General features: G+C 48.1%; 1 long non-coding RNA gene across 1 annotated transcript in view; it reads right to left on the reverse strand.

Moving 5' to 3' along the window:
- Window positions 1-16,200, reverse strand: part of LOC144941801 (uncharacterized) — a 56,716-nt gene that overhangs the window by 18,814 nt on the left and 21,702 nt on the right. The window contains exon 2 of the long non-coding RNA XR_013639270.1: window positions 9,511-9,627. This is a non-coding gene — a long non-coding RNA (uncharacterized LOC144941801). The remainder of the gene's footprint in view (window positions 1-9,510; window positions 9,628-16,200) is intronic.

Here is a 16,200-nt window from a genome sequence, read left to right on the forward strand (position 1 = left end):
ACCCGATTCACGAGCCGAATGGCTCACAGGGCTATACCTAATAAATGAACTTGAACTTTAATTAATCATTTTGATCCCCGGCCGCCTACAATAATCAAACTAGACAAAGACAAAGATCTCCCCCATTAGCCTCCACATATTTTTGGAGCGACTTCTGTTACCGGGCAACTTTGAAGGCCGCAATGGCACGCAGGAATAATCAAACTCAACACATTCGCCAGTAACACCCGTGGCCCCAAAATGTTAGATATACAGTATTATTGACGACGTTTCGGGCAATGGACCTCCTGCATGGTCTATTGTATGTTGAATTATATTTTAATGCAGCGTTATTGACGAATGTGTTCAGTTTTTATTGATTAATTTTCTACTCGGATAGTATTTCCTAGGACCGGCTGGATGATGTGATTTGATAGTGATAATTTATCCAATGTTTACTCGGTGCAATGTTGCGTTTCGCGTTCGTTGTCTGCTTGGTAGCTTTACTTGGTAACAATGTTTTTCCTGTACAGCATCTATACAGATGCTCAGCGGAATAGGACTCTCGATGACTCCAGATTATCAAAGCTTTTACGACGAACTTAAAAGAATCATGATGCTAACATTATTATTATTATTTTAATTAATAATTAACTTTTGTATCGACAAAAGCCACACTCAGTCACATGACTCATTTTCAAGATGGTCCTGCCGCTCCTGTTGCCTTTTGTTTTTTTAATTTGTGAGATCTTTTCAGCCAATGAGGAGGATGAAACCGAAGCAACTGCATGCGGAGAAACCCCACGCATGGCGCGATGGCGCAACACTCGATCACCCGCGTAGATGGAAACAGATTGCGATTATCTTCTTGGTTCTTTCGGTAAAGTCACGTAGAATGGAAATAATAAAATAATAAAAAATAAAACATAATAAAATAATTCTCACGACGTTTCGGCTACAACGCAAGCAGCCGTCCTCAGGTGAAAACGATTGCGATTAGTCCACTTGCTCTACTGCCTTTCTCCTGGCGAGCCGGGGGTAGGGGGGGATGGGAGTTTCACAACACGTGCGCGGTTTCAGTTTTTGTTCAGTTGCATTTATTAGGTATAGCCCTGTGAGCCATTCGGCTCTTGAATCGGGTGCAACCGCAACAGACAAAAAACTCAAACATGAACAATAAATCATCTTAAAGTGATCCATCGACCCTCGCTGCTACCTCCGCAGTGCAGGGGTGCAGACCACGTGCATCGCCACGTGTGTGGCCACCGCCGACCAGAGAATATAAATGACACATAAGCACGCTGGCACAAGGTCACGTGGCGTCGTGGCGTCATAACGTCTCTTACACGTGACCACTGATCTGTATCTCGTTTCGACGGCTGGTCTCACCTCGATTAATTATTATTATGATTCTACTACTATATATCTCTTTCATCTCGCTAATGTAAATCTCGATGTGGTTATCTCTTGTGCACACAGCTCTTCTCACCGCTATTGTTTAATTATATTGTTTATCTCTCTCGCCACACTATTGTGGACATCTCTTCGCGTCTCGGCGTGCCACTTCAACGCGAATCCTTCCGGGGCCGCATCGGAAGCGCTCTGACGCTGCGGCCACGAATTCAGTCGACACCCACCGTGACCGTGAACACGCAACGCGAATTATCGTGACCGCTAATCCCAGCCGGGTTGTGGCGTCAGCGTCTTTCACCCTACGAGGATCACGCGCATCGAGACGCGGCAGGGGCTGCTGCGTTACAAAACACGCGATTCGTTTGTTGATCGTCGTAGGCGACACCGATTTCCGCGGATGCGACAGAGTGTTACGCATCACGCAGTGCACGTGGATACCGTACCACCACCATCATCATCATCATCATCAATCGCCGTCATCGCTGTCATCGTCACTATCATGGTTGCAATTATGGTCATCATCATAATCACAATCACCATCATTGTCATCATCATCATCACAATCACCATCATTGTCACCATTACAGATCGATACAAGACAGAACAATACAAACGAGGCATCACACACAGAAATAAAAAAAGGCGTTAAATCAAACCATGACAAGTCATAGAATCGTTCGAGAGAGAGATTATGAGGGTGCAATATGGGAGGGCGTGTGAATTATTTGATTCCTCGGGTTTCCCTAGCGGCGCGGGGTGGGGGGGGTATTGGGTGCACTCTACCAAGCGTTTTTGCACAATTATTACGACAACATCACCCCGTGCAACAACAACAACAATAATTATAGTGGTGGTGGTGATGATGATAAGGGAACGCAGAAGACACGTTTATAAACACGTGTGTGTGTGTGTTTACGGGTGAAGGTCTCTCTCTGTGGTTTTTTTTGTTTCTCAACAGCTGCCACCCCCGCATTGTTTTAGGGGGGGGGGCGGGGGTGGCCCCCCTCTTGCTTGTGTTAGAGAAATGTAATTTGGGGCTTTCAATGGCGCAATTACGCGTCCATTTAGATGGGGAGATCGGGCGCCCATAGGATTAACTCGCCCCTAATAGATGCGGCAGCAGCAGCAGCAGCCACATCTCCTGAAAGTAATGCGAATGCAACAATAATAATGATGATGATGGCGAGAATGAATGCGTACGCAGACACACGCAGACACATACAGATACACACACACAGACATACACACACACAGACATACACTGCTACAGATACACACACACAGACGTACACACAGACACACTCACACAGACACACACACAGAGACATATGCACACTGCTACAGATACACACACACAGGAATACACACACACACAGACACATACAGACACACTCACACACTGTTACGGATACACACACAGACATACACACACAGAGACATACACACACTGCTACAGATACACACACACAGACACACTCACACACAGACACACTCACACACAGACATGCACACACACAGACACACTCACACACAGACATGCAGACACACAGACACACTCACACACAGACATACTCACACGCAGACATACACACACACAGACACACTCACACACAGACATGCACACACACAGACACACTCACACACAGAGACACACACTGCTACAGATATTCGAACATACATATACACACACAACGACAGATAAACAGGCAGACATACACACACACTGCTACAAATATACAGACATACACACACACACTGCTACAGACAGACATATACACACAACTACAGATATGCAGACAGACACACGCACACTGCTACAGATATACAGAGACACACACACACACACACAACTACAGATATACAGACAGACTCACACACAACTACAGATATACAGACAGACAGACACACACACAACTACAGATATACAGACAGACACACACACAACTACAGATATACATACAGACACACACACAACTACAGATATACAGACAGACACACACACAACTACAGATATACAGACAGACAGACACACACACTGCTACAGATATACATGCAGGCAGACTTGCACACGCACGTTACTGTGAACACGTGGTCACACAGACAACAAACAACATCCCCGTGCAGCCTTGACAGCCTGCTGTGAACGAGAACCTCCGAAGGGCGGCGATGTTTAAACAGCACACCAGGTACTCATTTGAGGCTGAGTCGACCTAGGGTCAAGGACCGGTTCAGATACTCGTCACTGGTGTTGGCCGTGAGCGGGAATCGATGCGCGACTGCGCCTCGTCACGTGGTATTGAAAGTACACGCACGCGACTGCACACACAAACTCTTTAGTTCTTTCGGTAAAGTCACGTAGGTATAAAATAAAGTAAATGAAAAAATTAATAATTTTTTTTAAAACAAAATAAAAATAAATCAAAATCTAGATCTTAAAAACTTAAGATCTAGATTGCACACACAAAGACAAAGATCCGCCGTATAGCCTTTAATAGACTGTTGGGGCAAGTGCTGTAAGCGAGCGTCTATGAAGATATTGGTACTTTAGCAAATGTGTACTCCACCACAGGAGTACGCTGCGGGTGTACTGGTATGGGCAGTGCTTTGTAGGCGATGTATATCTATGTGCAGACATGTACACATCTGTATATGTAGTACACTACTATACAAATAGACAAATAGTATATAAAGATAAAGATCCCCCGTATAGCCTTATCAGACTTTTAAGGCAAGTGCCGTTCGCGAGCACCTACGAAGGCCGGCAAGCCACACGAGGGGGTGGGTGGCGAGCACCACGCCCGGCCGCCTTTGTCTCCCCAGTGGCGATGTTCACACCGCGCCAGGGACTCATTTGAAGCTGAGTGGACCTGTTCTTGGCCGTGAGCGGGAATCGAACTGCTGTGAACAGGGTCTGAAGCGCGTTGTGCCAACCACTGCTCTACACCGCTCCACATTCATAACATATTCGTAACCCTTTTTACCTATGAGACCCTTATACCATAATATTGTTTTGCTCTTCACGTGTCTTCGGCGTCCATGTATTTGTACTGCAGCGCCTGTACCATGCACGTGCATTGTCCCCTGAAATCGCAGGGAATGTAAGAAAAACACCACTAAATACATGCGGTGTACATTTCTAAAGTGTGGTGGTGATTAGGGGATGTCTGCATCCAGCAGTGGGTTGAGCATGGCTGCTGCTGCTGATGACGCTGATGATGATGACGCTGATTATAATCCAGAGTTTTGCGAATGTCATTGCAATACCCGAGGACGTTCAGAACGCAGAGACGGTCCTAAGAATATTCCAGAAGTATCCCATCGAGTACAAGAAATGTGATTCTTTTTTTTAGAAGAGCGTGACGCTAAGGCCGTTATTAAGCAGGCAGTCAGGAGTAGTTTTGGTGGTACATGTTGTTTATGTCGTTTATTGTGAAAATTCGGTCACAGTTCCTATGATCACTGTTACATTGCTTTTATGGCTTTATTTTGGTGATTTCGAAAAGTTTTTTTTGGTTTAGCCATGTTTGTTTGTTGTAGTACGGAGTTAGACTGATGGCCTTAATCTAAGTTGTCTTGTTGTTGTTGTTTGACTTGCATCCCACTGGGATTTTTGCACACAGTGTTGGTGTACGGTGCTTTTTCTGCAATACTTTGCTGTTTTTCCTGGATTTTCTGTTTGCACTTAGTCACATATTCATTTTAAGATGTTTTCTTGTTCATGTGTTTGTCTTTTGTTTGTTGCGGTTGCACCCGATTCAAGAGCCGAATGGCTCACAGGGCTATACCACCAAATAAATTAAACTGAGTATGTCAGAGCAGCAACGATGTTCTTCTGCCCTTTGACAATCCACCGCTGGATGAATCCGGCCTCGCCACGTTCGTGTCGGTGGCGAGGACGTCTTTGACCATACTTCACTACCGCCCTGGCCAGTGGTAAGTCGCTGGAGGGAGGGAGGGAGGGTTGCGAGACACCCACGTGACACTTTCCATGTCACGCGCCTCCGACATTGAGCCAGAGTCGAACTCATGCTCCATCATGCCGCCCGGCTCACCTCCGACGAGCGCCGTTGGCTTGGTACGGTGAGAAAGACGTTGAACATACGTGCGACGATCCGCATTTACGACGTTTGTATAATTCGACCGCGGATCGATTTGCGACGCAGAAACTTGATTTGCGACGCATCTTCCGACACGACTCCGAACGCATTCGAACGACTTGGGCGCGCGGAGTCTTTCCAAGTGCGTGCGTGTGGATGTTTGCCGATTTCGCCCCGTCCAATTTGACCGATAAGAGAAGAAACACATCGGCAAGTGGTATTTAACCGCTGTTTCTAACGTCTATGGGAACATATGATCCGATTTAAGACGCGAACGTATTGTGTGTGTGTGTTAGCGCGCTGAGTTACGAATCCGGCGACCCGGGTTCGATTCCCGCTCACGGCCATCATCAGTGACGATTATCTGAACCGGTCCCGGGCCTCCCCTAGGTCGACTCAGCCTCAAATGAGTACCTGGTGCGATGTGTAAAAACCAAGGCCGTAATCTTAATATATATTGGGGGGGACTCATCAATATATATTTTAATTGCTATTCTATGCACAATATCTGTACTTGTCTTCATATAACAACGCATAGATTTCTGTTTATATGATTGTGGTTATGGTTGTACTTTATTAATCCCTAATCTCTGCCATTACATAAAATGAAACAATAAATGGTAAAAAAAGTAAAAACAGTACAACGTAAATACAATGCAATATTATACATTATTGTAAAAAATAAATGAAAAGTGCATCCCACGTGTTAGTGAATTTTTTAAAATATTTTAGGCAGGAAATTTGTTTTCAAATGTAGATATTTTTCTGGGTTGGGACTCCCAGACACCCTGGAAGATTTGCCCCCCCCCAATGTTGACTCCATGGCTACGGCCTTGGTAAAAACATTGCCACTAGGGAGACAAAGGCGGCCGGGCGTGGTGCTGGCCACCCACCCCCTCGTGTATCCTTCCGGCCTTCATAGGTCCTCGCTAACAGCTCTTGCCCCTACAGTCTGTTAAGGCTTTGTCTTTGCTGTATATATAAGCGCAGTTTCGCTAACCACTGCGCCACCGCTCCACGCTGCGTTTCTACCTCTCTCGCGGCTCGCCGCCATGCACGGACGCGAATCCCCGCTGCCTCCACACAAAAGCCCCACGCCAGCCAGCGAAGAAAGGGAAACATCTCGACCAAATTGGGGCCATAATGTGCCCTAAGCAAGTGTAAAGGCTGAGCCCCACTACCTCTGTACGGGCCCGCTTCCTGCCCCCTCGTTATTCATGCGTCCACAAAGCAGCTGAACGCTAACTTCGCGTTTCAAGTGACCCGTGTGCAGTGCATAACTTAAAGCCGGGCAGCGCGTCTGCACGTCCTGTGTGTGTGCTGCGTGTGTGTTTGTGTGTGCTGCATGTGTGTGTGTGTCTATGTGTGTGTGTTTTGTGTGTGTGAGTGTTTTGTGTCTGTGTCTGTGTGTGTGTGTTTTGTGTGTTGCATGTGTGTGTGTGCTGCATGTGTGTGTGTCTATGTGTGTGTGAGTGTTTTGTGTGCTGCATGTGTGTTTGTGTCTGTGTGTGTGTGTTTTTGTGTCTGTGTGTGTTTTCGTCTTTCTTGTCTGTATGCTTGTGTGTTTGTGTGTGTATGTGTGTTTTTGTCTCTGTAGTTGTCTTTGTTGTGTCTGCGTGTGTGTGTGTTTTGCATCTGTTTGTGTGTGTGTCGCGTGTGTGTACGTGTGTGCCTATATGGGAAGCGGTAGTGTAGCGGTTAGCGCCTTTTGCACTACGAACCCGGCGACCCGCGTTCAATTCCCACTAACAGGCCAACACCAGTGATGATTATGCGAACCGATCATGGGCCTCCCCTAGGTCGACTCAGCCTCAAATGAGTATCTGGTGCGGTGTGTAAACATCGCCACTAGGGAGACAAAGGCGGCCGGGCGTGGTGCTAACCACCCACCCCCTCGTGTGCCGTGCCGGCGTTCATAGGTCCTACTCGCTAACAGCACATGCTCCAACAGTCTGTTAAGGCTGTACGGGGGATCTTTGTCTTATGGCGTGGTGGTTATGAATCCGCTAACGTTAGCTGGGAATCAAACTCAGGTCACGGATTTTAGAGCAAAGCGCGCTCACCACTGCCCCACCGCTCCTCCCCCCATGATAATCAGATTATGATCGCACTGTGCTATGAACCTGAGTTAGATTCCCGGCACACGGCTGAACAATAATGGCGAGCGATATCTGAGCCGGTCCTGGGCACCGCACACTTCTTCACGTACAGACCTCGCATTGACCAGCGTGGTGAGGTATGGTCAAAGCAAATAATCCCCGTGAACGACATGAGTGAGGCATTCATCCGGCAGCGAGTTGGCAAAAGAATGTACAGTGATATTTGATATTATTCATATTGTTGGATTTTAAGTTTTCGTTACTGCAAGGATCCATACTCTTTGGTTTTTTCGGTAAAGTCACGTAGGTGAAAATAAAAATACAAAAATAAAATAATAATCAAATAAAATAATAAAATAAAAATGAAAATAACTACATTCAATCACGACGTTTCGGAAGCAACACAGGCCTCCGTCATCAGGTAGGACAGCCACAGCAATAAATAATTGCTGTGGCTGTCCAGCGTTAGCGCTGCTTTGTTGATATCCATCTGGAAAGCCAATTCCATCTCGGCTGATGGTCTACAAACGATGTATATCTATCCTGTATATATGGAGGTACGGAACGGGAATTCAATGGCTGTTGTGTTTTGCAGTCCTCGCTTAACGTCGGCCCGTTTACCGTTGTTTCGCTACAAAGTCGCCGACGAATTGCAACCTGTGCGTACGTTGAACCTCGACGCGGGTATCGCCATAACGTCGGCTTGCCGGCACGCAGCTACTTTCCACGGCGAAGCGGCTGCTTGACACCTCCAGTACGGCGCTAGGCAACGCTGCCTCCCTGCCCGGCGTTACCACTCCGCGGACACGCCGTACCCACGACTTGTCGCCGCCGTGCACGCGTTCGCGAGCATGTGGCAGATAGCCCACGCTCGGCGGAGCCGGCAGTCGTTGCCAAAGGCATCACGCAGCACGGCGCTGATATGATGACCACGGCACGGGCGTGGAGCCTTGGCATTCGTGCTTCTCCAACACCCTCCCGCTCACAAAAATACAAAAAAAAAACTCTACCGAGCCGGGAAAATTTAATCTCTCTTCTATACGAGCCTCCCTCTCCTCTCTCCGTGTCGGCCTCCCTTTGTTTATCAATCACAAAGAAGGAGGGGGGGAGGGGAGAAGCGGAATTCTTGGTTTCAGGTGCACCGGCTCTCAATACCTGACATTATAATTTCCCGCATGCTTCGCGACTCCCGAACGAGAGTTGCTTAGCGCAGAGAAACTTTAATAATCCCCGTGACTCGCTCGAACCCCACCCCTCCTGCCCGCCTCTACCCCCACGGTCTCTCTGCCTCTCCCAACCCCCTTGCCCAGAGAGAGAGAGAGGGGGTCTCTGGCGAGGGGGCTCTCTGGAATGTCACCCCACAAAGCGGCCTCGCACCCGCTCATCATTGGGGATTAACGCATTTAGTTTGCGGCAGTGTGCGTGTATGTATATGTGTGTGGGGGTGTGAGTGGTGACGGTTATCTGAAACGCTCTTGTGGCTTCCCCTAGGTCGACTCGGCCTCAAATGAGTAGTTAGTGCGGTGTGTAAGCATCGATACTGAGGAGACAAAGGCGGTCGGGCCTGGTTGCTGGCTACCCACCCCATCGTGTACCATTCTGGTCTGTATCGGTGATACTCGCTAACGGCACTTGCCCCAACAGTCTGTTGAAGCTATATCTTTGTACGATAGTACAATTCGTTTCTGCCTGCATAAACAACAGGGTAATTACAAATATATATAAATAAACTATTAATTGCAATGTATTGTTTTAAGAATATCGTCGTATTTCTCATATATTATAGATAACAATTCGTCACAACATGTAATTTTTTACGTATTATGTTAATTATGTAATGTTATGTATTTCGTTATTCGTGTGGACATTGGTAAAGAAAATGGAACAAATGTGAACATTGCGTGAAGAGGGCAGGTCGATACCTGGAATCAAACGAAATTAGAAAGAAGTTTTGCTGGCTGGCTGGAGGTCACGTCCGGAGGGAGAAGAGGCTGTGGACGGACCGTCACGTCCACAGGACGTGCGAGACGCTATCGTCGCTGTGGAAGACAGAACGAGCAAACACATGCATCTGGGAACCAACACAACGAGAGACAACTTTTTGTAATCTTCTTGGTTCTTTCGGTAAAGTCACGCAGAATGGAAATAATAAAATAATAAAAATAAAACATAATAAAATAATTCTCACGACGTTTCGGCCACAACGCAAGCAGCCGTCCTCAGGTGAAGACCAGGTCTGTCGGGGAGACAGCGTCTGAATGAAACAGCACCATGCTTGGAGCGTATATTTAATCTGGGTTGGAAGGGGGGAAGGGCGCCTTGACAAAATAATTTGCATATCAAGAAGAATTTAGCATATTTATGGTAAATGCAGGTATGTGATTAGTACTACTTATGCCCGTGCATTATGCAGTCACGAAAGCTTTAAATCAAAATGTAACTTTTTGTAACTTGAAGAAAAAAGTAAGGGTGCGATAGTTGAGCGGCAGACATCGCTGTGGAAGGGATGATGACCGGTGGGCGAGACTAATGACGGATTGGACGTTAGCAGCGGAGATGGAGCGATGAAATCAGCTCGTGTGCGGGAGAGAGGTGGATCGTGGCATGGCGAGGCCGTACGAGACGGCTTGGATGTAGACTCAATGTATGAATCTCAGAGATAAAGGACAACAACAAAGACAAAGATTCCCCGTATAGACTGTAACAGACTGTTGGGGCAAGTGCTGTTAGCGAGTAGCAGCACCTATGAAGGCCGGCACGGCGCACGAGGGGGTGGGTGGCCAGCACCACGCCCTACCACCTTTGCCCCACCCAGTAGCGATGTTTACACACCGCACCAGGTACTAATTTGAGGCTGAGTCGACCTAGGGGAGGCCCAGGACCGGTACAGATAATCGTCACTGATGTTGGCCGTGAACGGGCATCGAACCCGGGTCGCCAGGGTTCGTAGCGCAGCGTAGCGCTAACCGCTACACTACCGCTTCTCAGTAAAACCACACACACAGACACACACAAACCAACAGACACACACACACACACCTTGATCCGCACGTTCCTAGTGTAACGCACTCACACTCGGGCACACGTGCTAAGCCAGTAATGAGAAACCCTTCAATGCGGAGGTCCTGAAGGGTTGGATCGGTGCCTGGGGATGGGTAGACTCCCGGGCGATCCCCTACTTGACCTGGGAATCTCACCTGTCATCACCTCTCACCTGCCATCACCTCTCACCTGCCATCACCTCTCACCTGCGCTCTGGCCTCATCACGCACGCTTCAGTAGTGCGGCTGTCCACAGCGGACAATCGTAGGCGTCGTTGGTTTCAACTACAGCCCTGAAAGCCTCTCGCGTTCAATTTTCATCATTGTTATCATCATCATCGTTATCTTCATCATCGTTATCATCATCATCGTTATCATCATCGTTATCATCGTTATCATCATCGTTAGCCACAATCAATCCACTGCTGGATGAAGGCTCTCCCAAAGCCGCCGCCATATCCCACGATTCGGCGATTTAATCATTAATCCGTCCAGAAGCGGTACAGTCATACCCCGGTTTACGTCGAGGATGCGTTCCTGAAAGGCACGACGACGAATATCGAAACGACGTTAAATCAAAGCGATTCACAGGGTAGTAGTGGTGGTAGTAGTGGTGGTAGTAGTGGTGGTAGTAGTGGTAGTAGTAGTGGTAGTAGTGGTGGTAGTAGTGGTGGTAGTAGTAGTGGTAGTAGTAGTGGTAGTAGTAGTGGTAGTAGTTGTGGTAGTATTGGTGGTGGTGGTAGTAGTAGTAGTGGTAGTAGTAGTGGTAGTGGTGGTGGTAGTAGTGGTAGTAGTGGTGGTGGTAGTGGTGGTAGTAGTAGTGGTAGTAGTGGTGGTGGTAGTGGTGGTAGTAGTAGTGGTGGTTGTGGAGGCGAAGGCTGAGGGGCGACGGATAACGAGAAAGGACGGACGATGCAGTCAGCGACGTAAGTGTGGGGAGTGGGGGGGTTGAGGCGACGCAAATCGGGTGGCAGTGTTGACAAAGTGAGCGAATGGGCTGTTGAGTGAGTAAGTGGGTGAGTTAGTAAGTGAGTGAGTAAGTGAGTAAGTGAGTGAGTGAATAAGTCGGTGAGTGAGTAACTGAGTAAGTGAGTTAGCGGGTGTGTAAAAGGGGGAGAGACTGAATCGAGGGACCTCGTTGGAGACTCAACACGGATCATCAGTTCCTGGAAATGTTGTGGGATTAACCGATTGCGTCTGTTCTCGGAAGTATATACTGGAATAAATGAAACAAGCCATGTACTGAAACAAGCCATGCGGGCATTTGTGTGTGTGTGTGTACGTGTGTATGTTGACATTCTTTCGCATCGTACGTTAGCCCATCGTCTCTTTAGAAATGTTGTTGTTGTTGTGTGTTTAGTTTGGCTAAGTGCGGTGCGAAAGAAATTATACATACGCAGCCGACCGTGCTAATCGGTGGTGCGGGGGGGGGCGAGGACAACAAACTAAACACAAAACGCGTGGGAGGATGGTCGTGGTCCGGGCTATCTGTCAAGCGCCACCACAGTGGGGGAACTCCACCCAGAAGACGTCCACGGCCGAATTGGAGCGCGACCCGACTGGAAATCTGTGGAAAAAAAAGAGCTTCATAGCTCATCGGATTCCTCCGGTATGAATACAGATTCTCATATATGGGCGCACTCGTCACACACAAGGTGCTTGGCACAATCGAACCGTTATATCTCGCTGATCTCGTCGTCAAGGAGCATATCGACCATCACGTGAACTCCGGTGATACGTGAAGCAGCGGATTTTGGCTTTCACCATCAAACAAACGCGGCGGTCACCGCATCACGCGCGTTCCAGACGCGCTTCTGCGGCCGTCTGGAACGTTCTTCCTTCCGATATTACGAAGCCACTGGAGCTTTGCGCTTAAAGTCTAGAATGAAAACTCATTCCTTTTGAACTGTTTTTTTGTGCGTGTTTAGTTTGTTGTCCTTCATTCGCACCTCCCATTAGCAACGGTCGGCTACGTACGGTGCGAAAGAAGTTCGGCATACGTGCAAGGAGCGATTCACTCGGCTTGCGTGCGGGCGCTACGGCTTATCTTATTTTCTATTTATAGAGCGACGATGCTATTAGAAGCAAACCCCGGTTGTTGAAGACGAGACGCCTCTCAAAACTCCGCGCCGCCGCTGCTGCTGACGATGCTGCTGATGATGTTGATGATGATGTTGTTGTTCTGCGTGACTTCAGGAATTCGTTTCCCCTTTCATGGGCGTTCCCTTTAAAACAAAAAAAACCTCTACCCGTCACGACGTCGCCACGCACTTTGGGAGTATTTGCCAATGACATAGAGATGCCAAATATAAATAACAAAAGGAGTGGGATTTTCCACGGACTTGTTGATTGGTGCTTAAGAGGCGGGGGTTTGGGGGAGGTTTGGGGGCTTATTTCGGTTCCCATTTCTCGACGTAGCGCGCCCTCGTTTGTAAACTGATTGTCACTTTAGCGAGAGAGAGAGAGCCGCTTTCGCCAGAGAGCGGTTATTAAGTTCTCAGCGTGACGGAGCTCAGGGAAGGAAATGTACTCGGGGAGTGGTAAAGAAAGAAGGGGGGGGGGGGACCTCACGACCAACTTAATCCCCCATCATCACCCTCGGCGCGCGGGGCATTTTCTCACAATGCGCCGCTAATTCAGCGTCAGCACTTTCATCATGTGCCAAGGTGTCAAATTTGGCCCGCGGTGATTCACAAAATCGGGTTTATTGCATTTTTTTGTTTTGTTTGCATGCATGGGCTGTGGTGGTGGGTGGTGGTGGGGGGGAGGCGTTTTAAGGGAAGTAGAGATGAGGGGGGGATTTGAGAGGTTGTGTGGAGGAGTGGGCGGTGACGGGGAGGGTTGACTGCCAAGGATGGTGGAGTTCGACTGTGGACCAGGATTGGTCGGAAGGTCGCTGGGAGGAATGGATGGTGGTGCTGGTTTTGCGGTGTGGGCAAGGGAGAGGTGGGGGGGGGCTTTTGAGTGAATATCTCGCTGATGTGTTTTTTTTCCGAATGATTCGCGACGATGTCCGACGTTTCGCTGCAGCACTGTGCTTGTGGCTTCTTTAGGCGCCACGTGGGGTTCGGCGCTATGCGGCACAACCGCGAGGAGGGAACACAATAATACCGCGCACACGCAAGGAGAGGTTTGAGTGAAGTCGGAGAGAGATTGTATCGCGAGTGCGAGAGGATGAAATGTGCGGCATGTAATTTGGGTTTGGGTTTTTTTGTTGTTTGTTCTTGCTAGGTTGGACCTGCCTAATAAGTGCAATATCCCCGTCTCTCCGTGGGTCTGACGAGCTGACACGAGTGGTGACGTGCGAGCGAGTCGTGTAACTCTGCAAGCAGGCAAGGCGCCGGCTGCGTGAAGCCAATTTTGATAATAACAGCGTTGGGAGTGGAACATTTTTTTAATAACTTTTTTTGGGGCAGGTGAGTCAATGAGTCGCCGAGTGAGTTAAAAGATTGGTGCTTGAGTCACTGCTGCGTAGAACGATTGACTGACTGAGTTACGTACAACAATTCCTCGGTCTACGTCGTCGATGCGTTCTTGAAAGGCGCGGCGACGAATATCGAAATGACGTCAATCAAAGCGATTTACAGGGTGGTAGTGGGTGGTGGTGGTGGTGGTGGTCGCGAAGGCCGAGGCGACGGGTACGAGAAAGGGCGGATGATGCTGTGAGCGACGTAAGTGTGGGGTTGATGCAACGCAAATCGGCGGCGTTAATAAAGTGACGACGTATTTGCGAAACGACGTAAGAGGGGCAGACGTCAATCGAGGTACGACTGATTGGGTAGTTCAGAGAAATGCTGAGAGAGCGAGTTAGTGAGTGAGTGAGTTCATGGGTATGTGAGTGAGTAAATTAATTGGCGAGTGAGTGGGTGGGTTGTTGAGTAAGTGAATGAGTGAGTTCATGGGTATGTGAGTGAGTAAATTAATTGGCGAGTGAGTGGGTGGGTTGTTGAGTAAGTGAGTGAGTGAGTTCATGGGTATGTGAGTGAGTAAATTAATTGGCGAGTGAGTGGGTGGGTTGTTGAGTAAGTGAATGAGTGAGTTCATGGGTATGTGAGTGAGTAAATTAATTGGCGAGTGAGTGGGTGGGTTGTTGAGTAAGTGAGTGAGTGAGTTCATGGGTATGTGAGTGAGTAAATTATTTGGCGAGTGAGTGGGTGGATTGTTGCGTTAGGGAGTGAGTGAGTTCATGGGTATGTGAGTGAGTAAATTAATTGGCGAGTGAGTGGGTGGGTTGTTGAGTTAGGGGGTGTGAGTGGAATTTTGGTTCATTGAGCGACATTGTCGATGGGCGGGTGAGTGTGTGTGTGGACGTTTGAGTGAGATGGTGAGTGAGTATGCTGGGTAGGTGAGTGAGTGATTAAAAGAATGTGTGAATTTTCCAAATTGTGAGTGGGTCGGTGAGTGAACGAGTAGGCAGTAGAGTGAGTGTAAATGTGCATTTATATGAAGTATAACCCACTCTTCAATTTCGATTTAAAGCTTACGTGACTGCAGGGATTCATATTATTGGTTCTTTCGGTAAAGTCACGTAGAAGGGAAATAATAAAACGAATGTATTAATAGGTTTTTCAAATTATTTTATTATTTCCCTTCCACTCTTAAATGTTCACTCGTAAATTAAAACCAAATACATCAGTGCAAGTCCCCAAACTCAAACAAGCATTAGGTGGAACTCATCTCCCTTGGCTCTTGTTAAACTCCACTTTCCTATGACAGGGGTCGGCCTCTCCATAGGGCAACCGCTGGAGACATCACACAATAGTACTTATTGTATCGACCCTTGGAGGAAACTGCACGTGTACATGCCGTTGTCGTGCAGGAGTCGAAACTCGGGAATTTCACGCTCATTTAATAGAATAAACTGTCATGGATTCTTGAATCTATCTGTGCGAGCCTTTGAGTGTTATATGTTCGTGTGCGTGGTGGGTTTTTTTTCCGGGAACTCCACTTCCCATTGACACGAAGCCAAACGTGAATTTAGTCGAATTATCCGAATGCAGTAGGACCCTCATGCAATAAACTAAATATATAAATGAAAACGAATTTTCAGACTCAGCGAGACTTTCTCAAGTAAATACGTGGGAATTATACTGTATATGTCTATATATATATTTAAAAAAAGTTCCATTCATGAGTTGTTGGCCGGGTACACATCATTACGCACTCTGCTTGGGGTCCTGGCACTTAGGGGGGAAGGGGGGGAGGCTGTTAACGCGAATAATCTCAGCACAGAGCACGCAGAAATATCTCCAATTAGCGCCCTACGAGAGCGTAAAAGCACGTGCAGAAGGTAAGGTGTCTGTGTGTGTGTGTGTGCATCACGTGTCATGGGGAGCGGTGGTGTATTGGTTAGCGCGCTGCGCTACGAACCCGGCGACACGGGTTCGATTCCCGCTCACGGCCAACACCAGTGACGATTATCTGAATCGGTCCCGGGCCTCCCCTAGGTCGACTCAGCCTCAAATGAGTACCTGGTGCGGTGTTTAAACATCGCCACTGGGGATATAAAGGCGGTCGGGCGTGGTGCTGGCCACCCCACCCCCTCGTGTACCGTTCTGGCCTTCATAGGTG

Source organism: Lampetra fluviatilis, chromosome 25 (assembly GCF_964198595.1).
Source record: "Lampetra fluviatilis chromosome 25, kcLamFluv1.1, whole genome shotgun sequence".
Lineage (NCBI taxonomy): Eukaryota > Metazoa > Chordata > Hyperoartia > Petromyzontiformes > Petromyzontidae > Lampetra > Lampetra fluviatilis.